General features: G+C 44.8%; 1 long non-coding RNA gene across 1 annotated transcript; it reads left to right on the forward strand.

Annotated features, from left to right (window-relative positions):
• Nucleotides 1–8,223: 8,223 nt before the first annotated feature.
• LOC143486702 (uncharacterized) lies at nucleotides 8,224–9,673 on the forward strand. The gene is made up of 3 exons (XR_013123631.1): nucleotides 8,224–8,453; nucleotides 8,603–8,971; nucleotides 9,512–9,673. It is a non-coding gene; the product is annotated as an uncharacterized LOC143486702 (long non-coding RNA).
• Nucleotides 9,674–17,098: the final 7,425 nt, after the last annotated feature.

Here is a 17,098-nt window from a genome sequence, read left to right on the forward strand (position 1 = left end):
AGACGTAGCTGCGAGCTAAGCTCTTCATCCTCACTACACCTGGGTGTGCTGAGTGTAGCTCTGTCAGCACACGGGGGCGCAGTCTGGGTGGCACAATCACTCTCAAACCCCACATGAGGCATCCGTGCTGCACAGTGAGCTCATGGCGGCGCTGGAGGTAGTGTAATAGTTCGTCTCCTGCGTCCTTTGTAGTGGGAAAACGGCCAGTGGTGACCATTTCCATGACACGGGACAGGGTGGAGTCAGACATGGTATGACGCTTGATCTCAGCGTTGCTGACTGGCAAAGTGTCCAATTGTGACGTATAGAACACCTCCACTGCACCTTGTTTCTCACTGGGGGCATGAGGGAGCGGTAACCTCGACAGTCCATCAGCGTTGGCATGCAGGGCCCCTTTCTTGTACTCAATGTTGTAATTGTGAGCGGAGAGCAGGAGCGCCCAGCGTTGCATGCGAGCTGTAGCCATGGATGGTGTGCTTTTCACTGGACTGAGGATGGTTGTGAGTGGGCGATGGTCAGTGAGCAGAGTGAATGTATTGCCGTAAAGATACTGGTGGAACTTCCGTACTCCAAAGACTATCGCTAATGCCTCCCTCTCGATCTGAGCGTAGTTTTGTTCTGCTTTGCTGAGCGTTCTGGATGCATAGGCGATGGGTTTTTCTTCACCATCCGGCATGACATGAGAGAGAACAGCTCCGACCCCATAGAGTGAAGCGTCGCAAGCAAGGCGGAGAGGCAGCTCAGGGTTGTAGTGTGTGAGCACCTCTTGTGCCACCAGGAGTGCTTTAGCTTTCTGGAACGCTGATGCACATGCTGGTGTCCACTGCCATTTTCTTTCTTTGTTCAGCAGTTCGTTCAACGGCTTAAACACAGTGGCCAGGTCAGGGAGGAAGCGTCCATAGTAGTTAAGCATTCCTAGGAAAGATCGCAGTTGACTCACATCGCCTGGTGCGGGTGCGTCTATGATGGCGCGTACCTTCTCCGGTGACTTGTGGAGCCCAGCAGCGTCGATGATGTGGCCCAGGTATTCCATGGACTCCTGGAAGAAGAGACATTTCTCTTGCTTGAGGTGTAAGCCATATTCCTCTAGCCTGCTGAGTACTGCATCCAGGGTTTTCAGGTGTGTCTGCTCATCAGGACCACTGATAAGTATGTCGTCCAAGTAGCAGTAAGTGTGTGACAGCCCAAGGAGTACCTGGTCCATAGCCTTCTGGAACAAGGCGGGCGATGACGCTACACCAAACGGCAAACGATTGAAACAAAAGAGTCCTTTCTGTGTTGAGATGGTCAGCAACTTCTTGGAGCTCTCTTCTACTTCCATCTGCAGATATGCATTGGAAAGATCCAGCTTACTGAAGTGTTGACCTCCAGCGAGGGAAGCAAACAAGTCCTCAATACGTGGAATTGGGTACTTGTCGATGCAGAGAGCTGGGTTGAGGGTGACTTTGAAATCCCCGCAGAGTCTCACGGTGCCCTCCTTCTTGTTCACAGGCACCACTGGTGTCGCCCAGTCACTATGCGCCACAGGTGAGATGACGCCAAGCTCTGTGAGGCGTTTCAGCTCGGCTTCCACTCGCGGTCGGAGAGCATATGGCACGTTGCGTGGTGGGCAGATTTGGGGACACTGTTTGGTCTGAGAGTAAGCCGGGCTTTCACTCCCTTCATGGTGCCTAACTGATCGGAGAAAACAGCAGAGTGTCTCTTTAACACGGTCTCTAAGCTGTCTGTCTGTGTGTGCTCAATTACATGTACAGTCTTTAAGTCTCTCCAATTCAGTTGAATGGCTCTCAGCCACTCCCTGCCAAACAATGGTGGAGCATCCACCTTCACCACATACAGTGGCAAGACAGCCTGTTGCTTGTCCAATGCCACTTGCACTTTAAAGACTCCTTCTGGTGCCAAAGCCTCTCCTGTGTAGGTCTTTAGCATGACATCAGTAGGTTGCAGAGGAAGTTTGTGCAGCTTTCGTTTGTACAGTTCAAACGGAATTAATGACACTGCCGCCCCTGTATCCAATTCCATCTCCATTTTTTTTCCATTGACTTTTGGCACTACTGATATGCGTGAATATTTCCCTTTCTGAGACACTGCATACAGTCCCAAATCACTGTCACTATCCGATTTCGTCCCTTCACTTTCAATTTCATTCGCCTCGACCTGATGAATCTTTTTCTTCCTATCTTTCATGCTGCGTTTGTGTGTATGGCTTTTCTGTTCAGGCTTTCCCTCTTTGTGTTTACGTTCTCTTTCGTGACTACATTTTGATTTACTCCTGCACATTCGTTTCGTGTGACCCTTCCTCCCACACTGGTGACACTCGCGATCTTTGTACCAGCAGTCCTCATCACTATGATTTCCCTTCCCACAGCGGCGGCATTTTTCACCTTGCGAAAACACAGCGTTCACTTTCAGGGAATTACTTAACTGCTGTACATCGCGTGCTGCTGTTTCTCCTGACACTGCATGTTCCACTGCTTTCTTGAACGTGAGCTTATCCTCAGTCAGAAGGCGTTTCTGCACAGCTTCGCACTTTAATCCGCAAACAAATCTGTCTCTCAGAGCGTCCTCTAAGTGAGCTCCGAACTCGCAGTGTTCTGATAGCTTTTTGAGCACTGCTACATACTGCGCTACCGTTTCTCCTTCCCCCTGGTTACGCTTGTGGAATCTGAACCTTTCGGCTATAACAAGCGGTTTCGGCGTGAAGTGATCTTTAAGCACAGTCACAACCTGTTCGTAAGTCTTAGTGCCAGGCGCCATGGGAGCTACTAAACTACGAAGCAGTCCATACGTTTTAGGTCCCATAACACTGAAGAGTATTGAAACCTTCTTAGCCTCAGGAATGTCATTAGCCACCACATAATGCTCAAAACATTCAATATACGTTGCCCATTGCTCCCCAGACTCATCAAAAACATCCATATGTCCATATATTCCAGCCATCATAAATCTTTCTGTAAATACTTGTACTGTAAATGAACCTGAAGCCCTAGATGTCCGTTGAATCCGTTGACGTAGCACCAGCTGTTCTCGAAGCATCCGTTGACGGTTGGCTCTTAGTTGATTAGCACATTAGCTATCCACACACACGGGTGTTCATTCCGGTCTAAAACTCACTCAAGGCTGACTAAACGTTCACTGTCAGTCGATGAAAACTATTCCGAAATACACAACTCGTCGCCAATTTATGTTATGTTGCTCCCTTATAGTGTAACTAAGTAAACATTATTACTCGACACACAGAGAAACGGAGGACAACTTGCTGGATCACTCACTAGTTTTTTTATTAATTGAATTGGTTGTTATGGTTACATTCAGAATCCCTATGCCCTAGTGGCGGTCTGCCCTCTGGTGGTAAGTATTGGTAGGACATCTCTAGGTTCATACATAACAGGGTCCATGTAGCCCACTCCCCTGCTGTGAAGGGATTAACGCCCATTGTCTTGGTAATGCGGTGGAAGCGGCTCACCCCCAGCTCATACGCCTGCCAAAGCACAAGCTGGCTCACCCCCAAGCTCATACGACCAAAACACCAAACGTGATACTTCACGAAAAAGTTGAAGTTACAAGCAGACTGTATGTTACCGATACTACAACAAACGGCAGAAAATTTGTAGACTCGTGTTTCAAAAGTTACAATTCAATCGCACATAGTGACGACAGTTTCTCTAAGTCCCGTCAAACAATAAAAATAAATAAAAATGTTTGAATCTTGCTCTTTGTATATTTCATATACTATACTATATAATATTTGTTGTAATCAAACCCTTTCTGTTTCCGCGTTTGAATTCGCGTTTGAAAAGCTAAGAAATTATATGGCGCAATTAGCTTGATGCTAATGTTATATAGGAAATCCCATATCATTGCTAGCGAAAATTAGCATGGTCGCGTTGCATCACTGCATCACTGATAAATGTTGTGATCTAAACAGCAGGCTGGAAAAGGAGAGGAAAAGACAGGAAAACAAATTCATGTGCTCTCTATCTATCTATCTATCTATCTATATATATATTTGTGTTAGAAGCATTTGATAGAAGCATTTGTGTTTCTGCTTGTTTGTGATCTAAACAGCAGGCTTGAATCTTCCTCTTTGTACATTTTTCATACTATCTATCTATCTATCTATCTATCTATCTATCTATCTATCTATATTTGTGTTAGAAGCATTTGATAGAAGCATTTGTTTCTGCTTGTTTGTGATCTAAACAGCAGGCTTGAATCTTGCTCTTTGTACATTTCTTATACTATCTATCTATCTATATTTGTGTTAGAAGCATTTGATAGAAGCATTTGTGTTTCTGCTTGTTTGTGATCTAAACAGCAGGCTTGAATCTTGCTCTTTGTACATTTCTTATACTACCTCTCTATCTATCTATCTATCTATCTATCTATCTATCTATCTATCTATATTTGTGTTAGAAGCATTTGATAGAAGCATTTGTGTTTCTGCTTGTTTGTGATCTGTGATCTCTGATCAGAGACTTTTTGGGTGAGGCTGCTGCCTCAGTCTTGCTTTGTGAATTAACATAATAAAGGGTGATGTTTGGCTTTGCTAATTGCTGGCAAGAAGGAGAAGAAGGAGGGGTGATGTCCTCAGAATAGACAGACCACATTAGCCCCATGTGATTACGAGACGATTCACAGGTGAGACACATTATTCACACAACAAGCTATCACCACGGAGTTCCGAAAACGCAGACAGAGCACGTGGACGTTTACACACGCCCAAAAGGGAGGGGCCGGGGTCCTCAACGTGACAGACGCCCCCTCCAAGGGCACTACCCGTCCCGGGGTGCCAACAGGACCGAGTGCCCCGAACCCACGACGATGGGCGGACCCGATGCGCTCAGTCCTGCATCTGGGAGGTGACTGCCCTCGGGGAAGCGTCCGCCACGGACCGCCTAGAACACCCTCCCTGGGAACATAGGGGAAAAGACGTTAGACACGTTACACGGGACATTCACAAACACGCACACAGGCACATTGACACATAGAGGAACGAATGGGAAAAATGGGTTAGGAATACACACGGGAAGACTGACAAACACTGGCACAGACAAACACATAACAGGCGCCAGGCTTCGCGCCAGGAGGAGAGCGAGCAGGGGAGAGAGGTCCGAAACTGCTGGTGCTGCAGGCGCTGCGGTAGGCGGTGCTCCTCCTGCCTTTGCTGCAGACTCTCCACCTGGTGCAGCGCGGCGGGCATACGTGCCCGGTGCAGCGCGGCGGGCAGACGTGCCCGGTGCAGCGCGGCGGGCAGACGTGCCCGGTGCAGCGCGGGGGACTCCTCCGTCTGTCTCCATGGGCTTCTCTTCATCCTCCAGGACCTCCTCCATGGACTCTACCGGGCTCTCACCCCGGGAATAGTCCATTGAGCTAGCCCTGGAAGGTCTGGAGGACGCGTTCCCGCCAGGAATCCCCTGCCCCTTCACAGTGCCCACGGAGGAGGGAAGGCTCTCCTCGTCCTCCGTGTAGGAGCCCTCCTCCTCCGTGTAGAGGTCGCTGTCCGTGAACTCGGACACTCCCGAGCACACGGACGGGGGATAGTCCTCCTGCTCCCCTTCACCGTAGTATACGGTCGAAGCCTCATCGTCCTCCGACGGGGGATAGTTCTCCTGCTCCCCTTCACCGTAGTATACGGTAGAGGCTTCATCATAGTCCTCGTCGCCCCCTCCGTAATCCACAGTGGGGGCGTGACAGACCGAGGGACCCGGGTCTTCCGCCTCCTCCCCGCCGTGGTCCACGGTAGTAGAGGGATCCACGGGCAGAGGGAGGTACTCCTCCTCTTCCTCGGACTCCCCCTCACCAAACTCGTTCTCTGGGGTGGACGCCGTGGCGCCGACCATGCAGGCACCCACCCCCAGAGGCGAGATGTCGCGGGAAGGAGAGGGGTGTCGCTCTAGCCAACCCCTCACCGCCTCCTGTCGGAACACCACAGCCCACTCGGGGCTGGAGGTTTCCCGAGCCAACTTCAGCAGCTTGGCACATGACGGGTCCCTCTCCAGCTGCTTCAGCGTCGGCGTGGCTGCTTGGCGCGAGAGGGAGTCCTCTTCCTCTCCTCCCTCCTCACGATGGGGAGGCTCCACCTCCACCTCGTGGACGCCCACCCGCAGGGGCGAGAGTTCCTGGGAGGGAGAGGGGCGCTTCTCCAGCCACACCCGCACCGCTGTCCGGCGGTATTCCTCTGCTAACTCGGGAATAGCCGTCTCCCGAGCCGCGCAGAGCATGTAGGCGCACTCCGGATCTTCCTGGAGCTGCGCCAGCGTCGGCGGGGCTTCGCGGCGCGAGGGGGAGGAAGACGTGCGGTGATGCCGCTTGCTGGGGCGCTGTGCCCTCTTCGGCCGGGTGGCGTAGCCTGGCATTTTCTCGGTGTCTCAAAAGGCTCGTAGTTCTGTGACGCGCGGCGGAGCAGGGAAGGATGAGACACGAATCCTCGCTTGCAACAAACGTCACTTTTAATTTGGACACAGATTGCGCAATATAGCGCACGTAAAACATGTAACACACACAGACGTGTCAACTATAGACAACGACGAGCACAGGACACTGCGCGAGCGCACATTAAATAGACAGACCACATTAGCCCCATGTGATTACGAGACGATTCACAGGTGAGACACATTATTCACACAACAAGCTATCACCACGGAGTTCCGAAAACGCAGACAGAGCACGTGGACAACGTTTACACACGCCCAAAAGGGAGGGGCCGGGGTCCTCAACATGACAGATAGACATATTGTGTGACATGACTAATTATTTAAGTCCATTTTTTAATTTGTATTCCAAGGGCTGAGGTATCAGTAATTGAAAGGTAAAATAACTACCTCCCACGTTTCTGGTCATGTGTAACCTTAACAGAGGCACCGCTATATTGTAATATAAATACTGTATCACATCGTAATTTAAATACTGTATCATCTTAATTGCCGTTTCAGGAAATTGTTACATAAATATTATTCATATTTTAATAGATTTTTTTAAAGTAAAGAGCAACATTCTATTAGTAATTTACTGCTCGAATCTACTTAAGGACTTGTACACTGCTCAAAAAAATTAAGGGGACACTTAAACAACACAATGTAACTCCAAGTCATCCACACTTCGTGTTCAGATAGGAAGCCACACTGATTGTGAATCAATTTCAACTGCTCTTGTACAAATGGAACAGAAAACAGTTAGAAATGAGAGATTTTCAACTGATTTCAAAGATTTTTATTAATTGAGATCTAGGATGTTATTTTAGTGTTCCCTTTATTTTTTTGAGCAGTATATTTGCATTTTCTGCAAAAACACCCAAGACTCATCACAGTAAATCAGATTACAGATGTTTGAGTCCAAGCCCCCAGTGAACAAGCCAAATGTCACAGTGGCAAGGAAAATCTCCCAAAGATCATGAGGAAGAAACCCGGAGAGAAACGTGAAAAAGGAGCCCATCATCCTCTGGTCTCTGGATACAACAACAGGAACAAAATAAACAAGAGGAAGAAAATAAAAATAAGTTACAGAAGTCTACTGTAGAATTGCTGGTCTGGGCTTAATGAACTGGTGCAGGAGTGACCCAAGAAAAGTCACCCAGTCAGTCTAGCCTTCTCTTTTTATGTAGGAGGAGCCACAGAAGGGGATGTGGTCAGGAGGTGGGAGGAGCCACAGAAGGGGCGTGGTCAGGATATGAGAGAAGCTATAGTATCTGAAGTTAGGAATCAGCATCCCTGAGTAAAATTTAAATATGACATGACACAGCAACCCACTCACCTGTCCAGTCCTCCATGAACCTGAAACACCAAACACATCAGTCATTCCACCTTTATACATTTCCCCAACTAGTCTGTGCTGTTCTCATCCACAACTGACTAGTCCTCTCATTTAACCACTTCTGATAATTCAACAGACTTCCACAGATCATAATTCCAGTATATAATTTTGTCTTTTTTATGTGCTACAATTAAAAATGAGACATCACACACACTAAAACCTTTTTATGATACTCTGACTGTTGTCTTTTCAATATTGTTCCATAAAATAATGAGTGTTACTGTGGTACAGTGTTAGCCAATCACGTTCCACCAGGTGTTGGTTGAACAGACAGTAGAACAGGAGTGGTTCATTTTATGAGCTGCTCTTCTATTGGCTAAAAACGGAGACCTGAGTAAAAAATGAAATAAATAATTTTAAACAATATTTTCATTTCAGCCCTTTCTTTGAGATGGTGATCTGTTCCTTTAATGTACATGTATGTTGGGCTTGTGGACAAACAAGGTTAGAAGACAACATGACACAACAGGATCTTGTGACTTTTACCAGCCAATGAGATTTTGAGTCGTGAGACCTAAACGTTGATGAAGTTTGTTAAGTTTGTCAGTTGCTTCTTTTCAAACTGTCTCCTCTGAGGTCTGAGTATTTAACTGCAATGATGATACCAGTCTGGATACTTACACTTTTTCTCTACAAGACATGTATGTTTCTAAATCTTTACCTGTGTTTATCATTATCTGTGTTACCGTAATTTCTGATGTTGAATTAATAACCAATATATATTATTTGCTTTGGATTAAATTTTATCCATATCTTATCTTTATTGATGTGACTTGGTTTCAATTTGTAGGTCCTGTTCAAACTACAAAACCTGATAAGCAAGAAGTCCTGAATGAACGTGGAGAAAACATCACGCTGTACTGCAGGTTTAAAGAAATACCCAAGGACGCTTTGTGTGTTTGGATGAAGCAAAGTCTGCAGCAGGAACATCAGCTAGTAGGAATAGTGTATGAAGATAAAGTAGCCATAACTCTTCCTCCATTCAACAACTCCAGATTCATAATGACGTGGAAAAACAACAACATCTCTCTGACTATTGTAAATGCAACTAAAAGAGAAGAAGCAGCGTATGTGTGTGGAATGATTGGCAAAAACATAGATAAAAAATTAATTAATGGAAGAACCTTTAGGTTCATGTCTGCTGCATCCACTGTGACAGGTAATTAAAACATTAACATTTAAATATTGCATTATGAGTAAATTCAAGTTTTTTGTCATTCGCATGAACACACACAGGACATTGATGATTTAAAATGCTTGTGAAGAGGCAAGGCTAGTCCATCTACAACAGTGGGGTCACATTATTATACACAATAACAGTAGAAATTACCAATATACTACACATACGCTGAACTGGTATTGTGGAGGAATCCCAGTTCCTGCTAATTCTTCACTACTGCACTTGCAAGTGAAACCCAGATGAAGTAAGAGCTGATGGTGTTTATATTTTATTGACCAGGACATGTAGAGTGAAAACTGTCATGTAAAGTAAATGTGCAAGTGCATACTGTGCATTCGTGATGCAGCCCTGAGTTCTATGACACACGTGGTGCGAGATATGTAAGTCAGTCAGTGTAGAAGTCTGTGCGAATCATGTCAGCGTGTCTTGTGTGTGTTCAATAATGATCGCATTAGAAATATAATGTCATCCACCTCGCGTGGACCACTGAGCTGATGGTGTTTATATTTTATTGACCAGGACATGGAGAGTTAAACCAAACAAAATCAGACAGTGCAGGAGAAAAGAGTGATCACACCACAACAGCCCCTTCAAGCAAGTACCTTTGAGTCTCTTTGTATGAAATAAATACAGTGATTGTCACATAAACCTGCCCTTCAAGGTGATATATGACAGCCAAAGGTTTTTTTCATGGAGAAACTACCTTTTCCATAAAAATCAATACCAACAATGTGATGGACATTAAAATAAGAGTGTACACTATCATTACAATGCTGTATTAAAAATGTGCAGTATTTTTACTAGATTTACCGTGAATATCAGGATCCATCCATCCATTGTCATCCGTTTTATCCGGTTTCGGGTCGTGGGGGCAGTAGCCTATTCAAAGGGGCCCAGGTCTCCCTCTTCCCAGCCATCTCTGGTATACCAAGGCACCAAGCGTGTCCTGGGTCTTCCTCAGGGTCTCCTCCCTAGGGAGGCACCCAGGTGGCATCCGGACCAGATGCCCAAACCACCTCAACTGGCTCCTCTCTACGTGGAGGAGCAGGGACTCTACTCCAAGCCACTCCCGGATGACTGTGCTCCGTACCTTATCTCTAAGGGAACGCCTGAACACCCTGCGGAGAAAACTCATTTCAGCTGCTTGTATTCGTGATCTCATTTTTTCGGTCACTAACCAGAACTCATGACCATAGGTAAGAGTCGGAATGTAGATTGACCAGTAAATCGAGAGCTTTGACTTTTGTCTCAGCTCTCTCTTCACCACAATGGTCTGGTACAGCGTCCGCAATAATGTAGCCTCAGCACCGATCCGCCTGTCAATCTCTCATTCCATCCTTCCCTCACTCGTAAACAAGAACCCGAGTTAGTTGAACTCCTCCACTTGAGGGAAGGACTCATTCCCAACCCAGAGAGGCCCCTCCACCCTTGTTGTCTGACTGAGTACCATGGTGTCAGTTTTAGAGGTGCACATCGCACTCTGCTGCAAACTGATCCAGTCAGAGCTGTAGGTCCTGGCCTGATGATGCCAACAGGACCACATCATCCACAAAAAGGAGACACAGAATCCCGAGGTCACCAAACCCAACTCCCTCCACCACTTGGCTACGCCGAGAAATTCTGTTCATAAAAGTTATGAACAGAATCGGTGAAAAAGGGCAGCCCTGGCGGAGTCCAACTTACTGCTGGCCATGCGAACCAAGCTCCTGCTCCATTTGTACAGGGACTGGATAGCCCATAGCAGTGGTACCCTATACTCCCGGTACCTTATATTCCTGGAGCAGCCCCCAGAGGAATCCCCGAGGGACACAGTTGAATGCCTTCTCCAAATCCACAAAACACATGTGGACTGGTAGAGCAAACCCCCATGCACCCTCTAAGACTCTCACAAGGGTGAAAAGTTGGTCCAGTGTTCCACGACCAGGACAGAACCCACATTGTTCCTCTTGTAACTGAGATTTGATTATCGATTGGACTCTCTTCTCCAGAACCCCTGCATAGACCTTACTGGGGAGGTTGAGGAGTGTGATCCCCTGATAGTTGAAGCACACCCTCTGGTCACCTTTCTTAAAAGGGGGAACTACCACCCTGGTCTGCAAGTCCAGAGGCACTGCCCCCAATGCCCTGAGCTCTCTAATTCCCAATGTGGAGCATTTTTTAAGCAACTTTTTAGGGGTGTGATCATGGTAAACTTATTGGTCAGTTACATTGCTGACTTTTGGAACTTACTTAATGAATATTCATTACTTCTGTCGAGACATAGAGGAGGAGTACATGGATACGCATACATTTTTATTAAGCCTTTAATTAACCAGGTAAAATCTCATTGAGATCACAGATTTCTTTTACAAGAGACATTTGACCAAGACTGGCAGCAGTAAAAAAGCGTTATTACAAAAATATACTCAAACAACATATATGACATAAAATATTTACACACAGACAGTTCAGATTCGACTGACTTCACCATTGCCTTAAAATTGTTCAATGGTACAATCTGTTGCATTCTAAGGTCATTTTGTAGGTTGTTCCAGGTAGTCAGTGCAGAAAACCTAAATGCAGTTTTTTCAAATTCAGTTCGAACTTTAGGGACGACAAATTGCAGCACATCGAGAGAGCGAAGATTGGGATTTCCTTACTTCACATTTTAAAAAGAAGATAAATAAAATAAAAAGAAGATAAAACAGGGAGTTCACCAATAATGTCTTTATATATAAAAATATACCAGTGACTGAGATAGCACACACCAAGTGAAGACCAGGGGTGCGTTTCCCAAAACGTTCGTAACTCTAAGTACTTTGTGTTTCCCGAAATTCTTCATAACTTATGTCATACTTCTTAACTCAAAGCTCACGTGCAGTTCTACTTCAAAAAGGTAAGCACGGCATTACAACATTTGGGGCAGTCATGGTCTGGTGGTAGGGAACTAGTCTTGTGACCGGAGGGTCATGGGTTCGATTCCCAGACCTGAGGCCATGACTGAGGTGCCCTTGAGCAAGGCACCTAACCCCAACTGCTCCCTGGGCGCCGGGCTAGGGCTGCCCACCGCTCTGGGCACATGGGATCCACAACCCCCTAGTAATCACTAGTGTGTGTGTGTTCCAGAGATGGGGACTCGAGTTTGGGACTCGGACTCGAATCGCACTTAAGTCGCATATACAGTGACTTCAGACTCGATTTAGACTTGCATTCAAAAGACTTGCGACTCGACTTGGACTCGTGATTTGAGACTCGTGAACAATCTTTTATTTGTAATGTTCTTTTGCGTTTCATTTGACAACCTTTTCTCCGCCTGTCTGAATGCTTTTTACTTCCCGCTGACGTAACATTTTCGGTGCGCGGACCCTCGCGCCGGTCACGACGCGTCAAGTATTTCGCAAGTGACTGTTGCGCGCGATTCCACACACCTCACGCGTACCTGGCGCTGCGCGCGCCGCAAAACATTGCGATCATGGCAGCGCTGGTGAGGATGCTCGCTTCTGTTCCACCTGTTCATAATAAGTTTTGGGTACAAAACAAGTACAAGTAGCAAATAGAAGAGCAGCAAACTACAGCGTGTGTGGCATAAAAATACAGGACGCTGGTTCCACCACATCTAATTTTATTTGCCACCTGAAAACCCACCCGGAAAGGTTAGTCACTGCCTGAAAGGTTATTAGCAATATTGCAATATTGGTATTGACTTGCCACCAGTGCACCAGTATAGAGGGTGTTCAGTCATGGAGGCCTCATAATGCGCCCTCACCGAGCCAGGCTAAGTGCAAGTACCCTGTCAATCTTGATCTTTTAAAAATGTAATGCGTTAGTTGAATAAACATTTTCCTTGTATTGGACACTGAAAGACACCTTGAAGTTCAAATAGATTGTGTTTGATCCAGTTCATTAGGAGACAAATAGTTGTTGCTGCAGGGCTTTTTATGTCAGAATCATTATTATTGTAAAATTTTAATTCTGTTTTTAATTTTTATTTTATAATCACTAATTTGGTTGCTATTTTCTTTATATGCAGACCTTTCATATATACCAGTTAAAAGTGTGATGTTTTAGTTTCACAGCCCTCCTTTATCTTTTAAAACAAAATATAGCAGATGTTCTACTGAAAGAAGAGAATACTATATCCAGAAAAATGTCAGTTTTGTAAGAAAAATACTTTTTGGAGAAAAATACGGATACAAAATTTATCTGGAAAACTTTTGTGTGTGCGTGCACACTTTTAAAAATTGTATTTCTTCATTTACCAGTTTAAGCTATTATACATCAGAAGTGTCATAACAGACCATTACAACTATACAGTGATTTGCGACTACAGTGTCACTCAAATATTTGGGACTTGACTTGGACTTGAGAACAAAGACTTGAGACTTGACTTGGACTTGAGAACAAAGACTTGAGACTTGACTTGGACTTGAGATCAAAGACTTGAGACTTGACTTGGACTTGCAAAAAATGACTTGTGAGCATCTCTGGTGTGTTCTAACTGCACAGATGGGTAAAAAGCGGAGGACAAATTTCGATTGTGGTGGAAAAAATCACAACTGACAAAATATGGCACATTTACATTTGCACATTTGCGTTTATGTGTATAATTAGCCTAGTAGCCTAATTACATCACATATACCACATTACGTGTCAACAAAAATCAAATGTACTACTTTGAATTATTTAGCATTAGTTGATATGTTCACAATATTTATTTAAATCTCCCTGTTCATCATTGTGCAGTTAACAGTGTTTCAGACTTTCACAATTAATGTATTCTTTGCAAAGAAATGGCTTCAAGTTGGCCTATTAAGCTTGTTATAACTTAACCAATAAAATGGATTGATTAATCGGTAGCACATATAAGTAACTTGGAATAAGGTTAGACATTGTGCTTGTGTGATGAACATGGCAGGTATTCAAAGAGTATTGGCTTTGAATAGAAGACATAATTTTAAGAAGTTGATGTAATCCACAAAGCCATGTAGTTCCCCTGAATGCAGAATTTTGCCCTTAGCCCCACAATGCAGTTACTGGCAGCCCTCTGATTTTATGCCACAGGTGGGTTTCTGCAGACTGTTGGTGATACCCACAGAAACTAGCCACTAGGGTGCACACACCAGTGTATTTTAGTGCCGGTCCCAAGCCCGGTAAATAGGGAGGCTTGCGTCAGGAACGGCATCCGGTGTAAAAACTGCACCAAATCAAATGAGGTGGATCAAAAACAGAAATTCCATACCGGATCAGTCGAGGTCCGGGTTAACAACGACCACCACTTGTGATGTTGTCCAACAGGGCATTAGTGGAAATTGGACTACTGTTGGGACAAGGAGGAGGAGGAGAGGGGGGAAGAGGGTTCTGAAGCTGAAGGAGAGGAGGCAGAGCAGGAAGGTGGAGGTTAGAGTTGGTACGTTGAATGTGGGCTCTATGACAGGTAAAGGGTGAGAGCTAGCTGATGCGATGGAGAGGAGGAAGATAGATATACTATGTGTACAGGAGACCAAGTGGAAGGGGAGCAAGGCCAGGAGCATTGGTGGTGGCTTCAAACTTTTCTATCATGGTGTAGACAGGAAGAGAAATGGAGTAGGGGTAATCCTGAAGGATGAGTTTAGTAAGACTGTATTGGAGGTAAAGAGAGTAAGTGACAGGGTGATCTGTGTAAAGTTAGAGATTGATGGAGTGATGATGAATGTCATCAGTGCTTATGCTCCTCAGGTAGGTTGTGATGTGGAGGAGAAAGAAGAATTCTGGAGAGAGTTAGATGAAGTTGTTTTGCAGGTTCCTAAAGAAGAGAGAGTGGTTATTGGAGCAGATTTAAATGGACATGTTGGTGGAGGGAACAGTGGTGATGAGGAGGTGTTGGGTAGATATGGTGTTAAAGAAAGGAATATGGAAGGACAAATGGTGATAGATTTTGCTAAAAGGATAAAGATGGCTGTAGTTAACACTTACTTTAAGAAAAAGGAAGAGCACAGGGTAACATAAGAGTGGGGGAAGATGCACACAGGTCGACTATATCCTCTATAGGAGACGAAATCTGAAAGAGGTTAGTGATTGCAAGGTGTTACCCGGGGAGAGTGTAGCAAAACAGCATAGGATGGTGATATGTAGGATGGTTTTGGAGGTGAAGAAGAGGAAGAGAGTGAGAGCAGAACATAAGATCAGGTGGTGGAAGTTAAAGGATGAGGACTGTGGTGTAAAATTCAGGGATGAGGTGAGGCAGGTACTGGGTAATGGTGGTGGTGTTCTGGATTAGGCTTGTCACGATACTAAGAATTACAACTTCGATACGATACTTATAAAAATATTGAAATTCGATACCATTTTCGATACCAAAGTCAGATACGGTGCTAATTTCCGTTTTAAAACCTTTTTATTTTTTTTTATAAACAAACAAATGAATGTTGCTTTGTGTTTGAAAATGCTTGAAATTGTAAATTCATTTCACAACAAATATCTGTCTGACTGAACAGTTCTTTTGTGTCAACAAATACGAGCATCTTGTAATTCCAGGATGAAACATGAGAGAACGTGAAGACGTTACGATTGGGCGTTTTGAAAATAAACAACCATTAAATAATGTGATAAAAAAGCGAATAATTTCGAGTACATGTATAAATATTTAACTTATCCCAACAAACATGCGACGTCAGAAAGACGTTAAAATCAAGTCTGTATCACGTCGGTCAGTCCAGACCCATTTTTGCATGTCTGGTGGACGTTCAAAACTGGTTCAAAATCTGGCAGTGTGACTAGGACCTTAACCTTTTAACTTAACATGAGCGTCTATGACGAGTTTTCTATCTGAACGTTTGACTAGGACCTTTATTGGATGTCAGGACGTGCAAAAACTGCAACTGATCGGCAGTAATACGTTGCACGTTTAAAAAAGACGTCGCTAAAACTTTCATTCTGGCTTTTCAGTGGACGTCTTTTGAACGTCTGACAAAGTGTCTTTGCTCGTGCTGGGAAATATTGAAATGGACCTTGAAAGTGACATACAAGTGTTTGAATTCCACAAGGTGTATGAACCCTGCAAACGTGACTTAGTTCATCGCGCTGAAGCGCGGCGCACGCGAGGTCGTGCACCTCTCGAATTTTGTAACTTCGCGCGCGCCGCGCCTCAGCGCAATGAACAAAGTCATGTTTGCAGGGTTCAATTCAAGCGCTTGTACCAATAATTCCCAGCACGTTAAACTTAATTAAGTTAAATATTTATACATATACTCGAAATGATTCGAAATATTGCGCTTTTAATCACATTATTTAATGGTTGTTTATTTTCGAAACGCCCAATCTTAACGTCTTCACGTTCTCTCATGTTTCATCCTGGAATTACAAGAGGCTCGTATTTGTTAATGTAATACATGAAAACTGTTCAGTCAGACAGATATTTGTTGTGAAACGAAGTAGTTACAATTTCAACATTTTCAAGTACTTTAGCCTAAATTGCAGCACTTTTCAAACCTGAAACACAAAGCAGCATTAAAATTCGTCAGGTAAGTGTTCATTCCCCTGTTTTGAGGGGTGTTTCTTTTATACTACCACATATAGTTTCGGACAACACTGCAAAGCTGAAAGTATAAAGCCTCCACCGCTCGCGGAGGTTCGCGCGGAGTCGAGCGCTATGGTCACTCAACCAGGCTTTAGCGCCCTTTGTTGAAATGTTCCAAAAGCACCGCTTGCAAACGGGCTTGTTCATGTCCTTCAGTTTTCCATCTGTATCTGCTTCAAATCCAATAGCACTGCGTTTGCTTTAGCTGCCATATTAGCATTACAAACTGTCCTGTGCATTACGGCAGCTTGGGTGGATCAAACGAAAGCGCATTTTATGTAAAAAGAATCGATACTTAGGGGAAACGAGTATTGTACCATTTCAGAATGTTCAGTATCGATACCTATCGATATATCGATTTTTTTGACAACACTATTCTGGATACCTGGGATGAGACTTCAAATGCAGTGAGGGATGTGGCTAGGAAGGTACTTGGTGTGACCTCAGGACAGAGGAAGATAGACAAGGAGTCGTGGTGGTGGAATGAGGAAGTTCAGGAAAGTTTGAGAGGAAAGCGGTTGGCTAAAAAGAATTGGGATTTTCAGTAGACAGAGGTACAAGGAGATGTGTCA

This window comes from Brachyhypopomus gauderio, unplaced genomic scaffold (genome assembly GCF_052324685.1).
Source record: "Brachyhypopomus gauderio isolate BG-103 unplaced genomic scaffold, BGAUD_0.2 sc45, whole genome shotgun sequence".
In the NCBI taxonomy this organism is placed as follows: domain Eukaryota; kingdom Metazoa; phylum Chordata; class Actinopteri; order Gymnotiformes; family Hypopomidae; genus Brachyhypopomus; species Brachyhypopomus gauderio.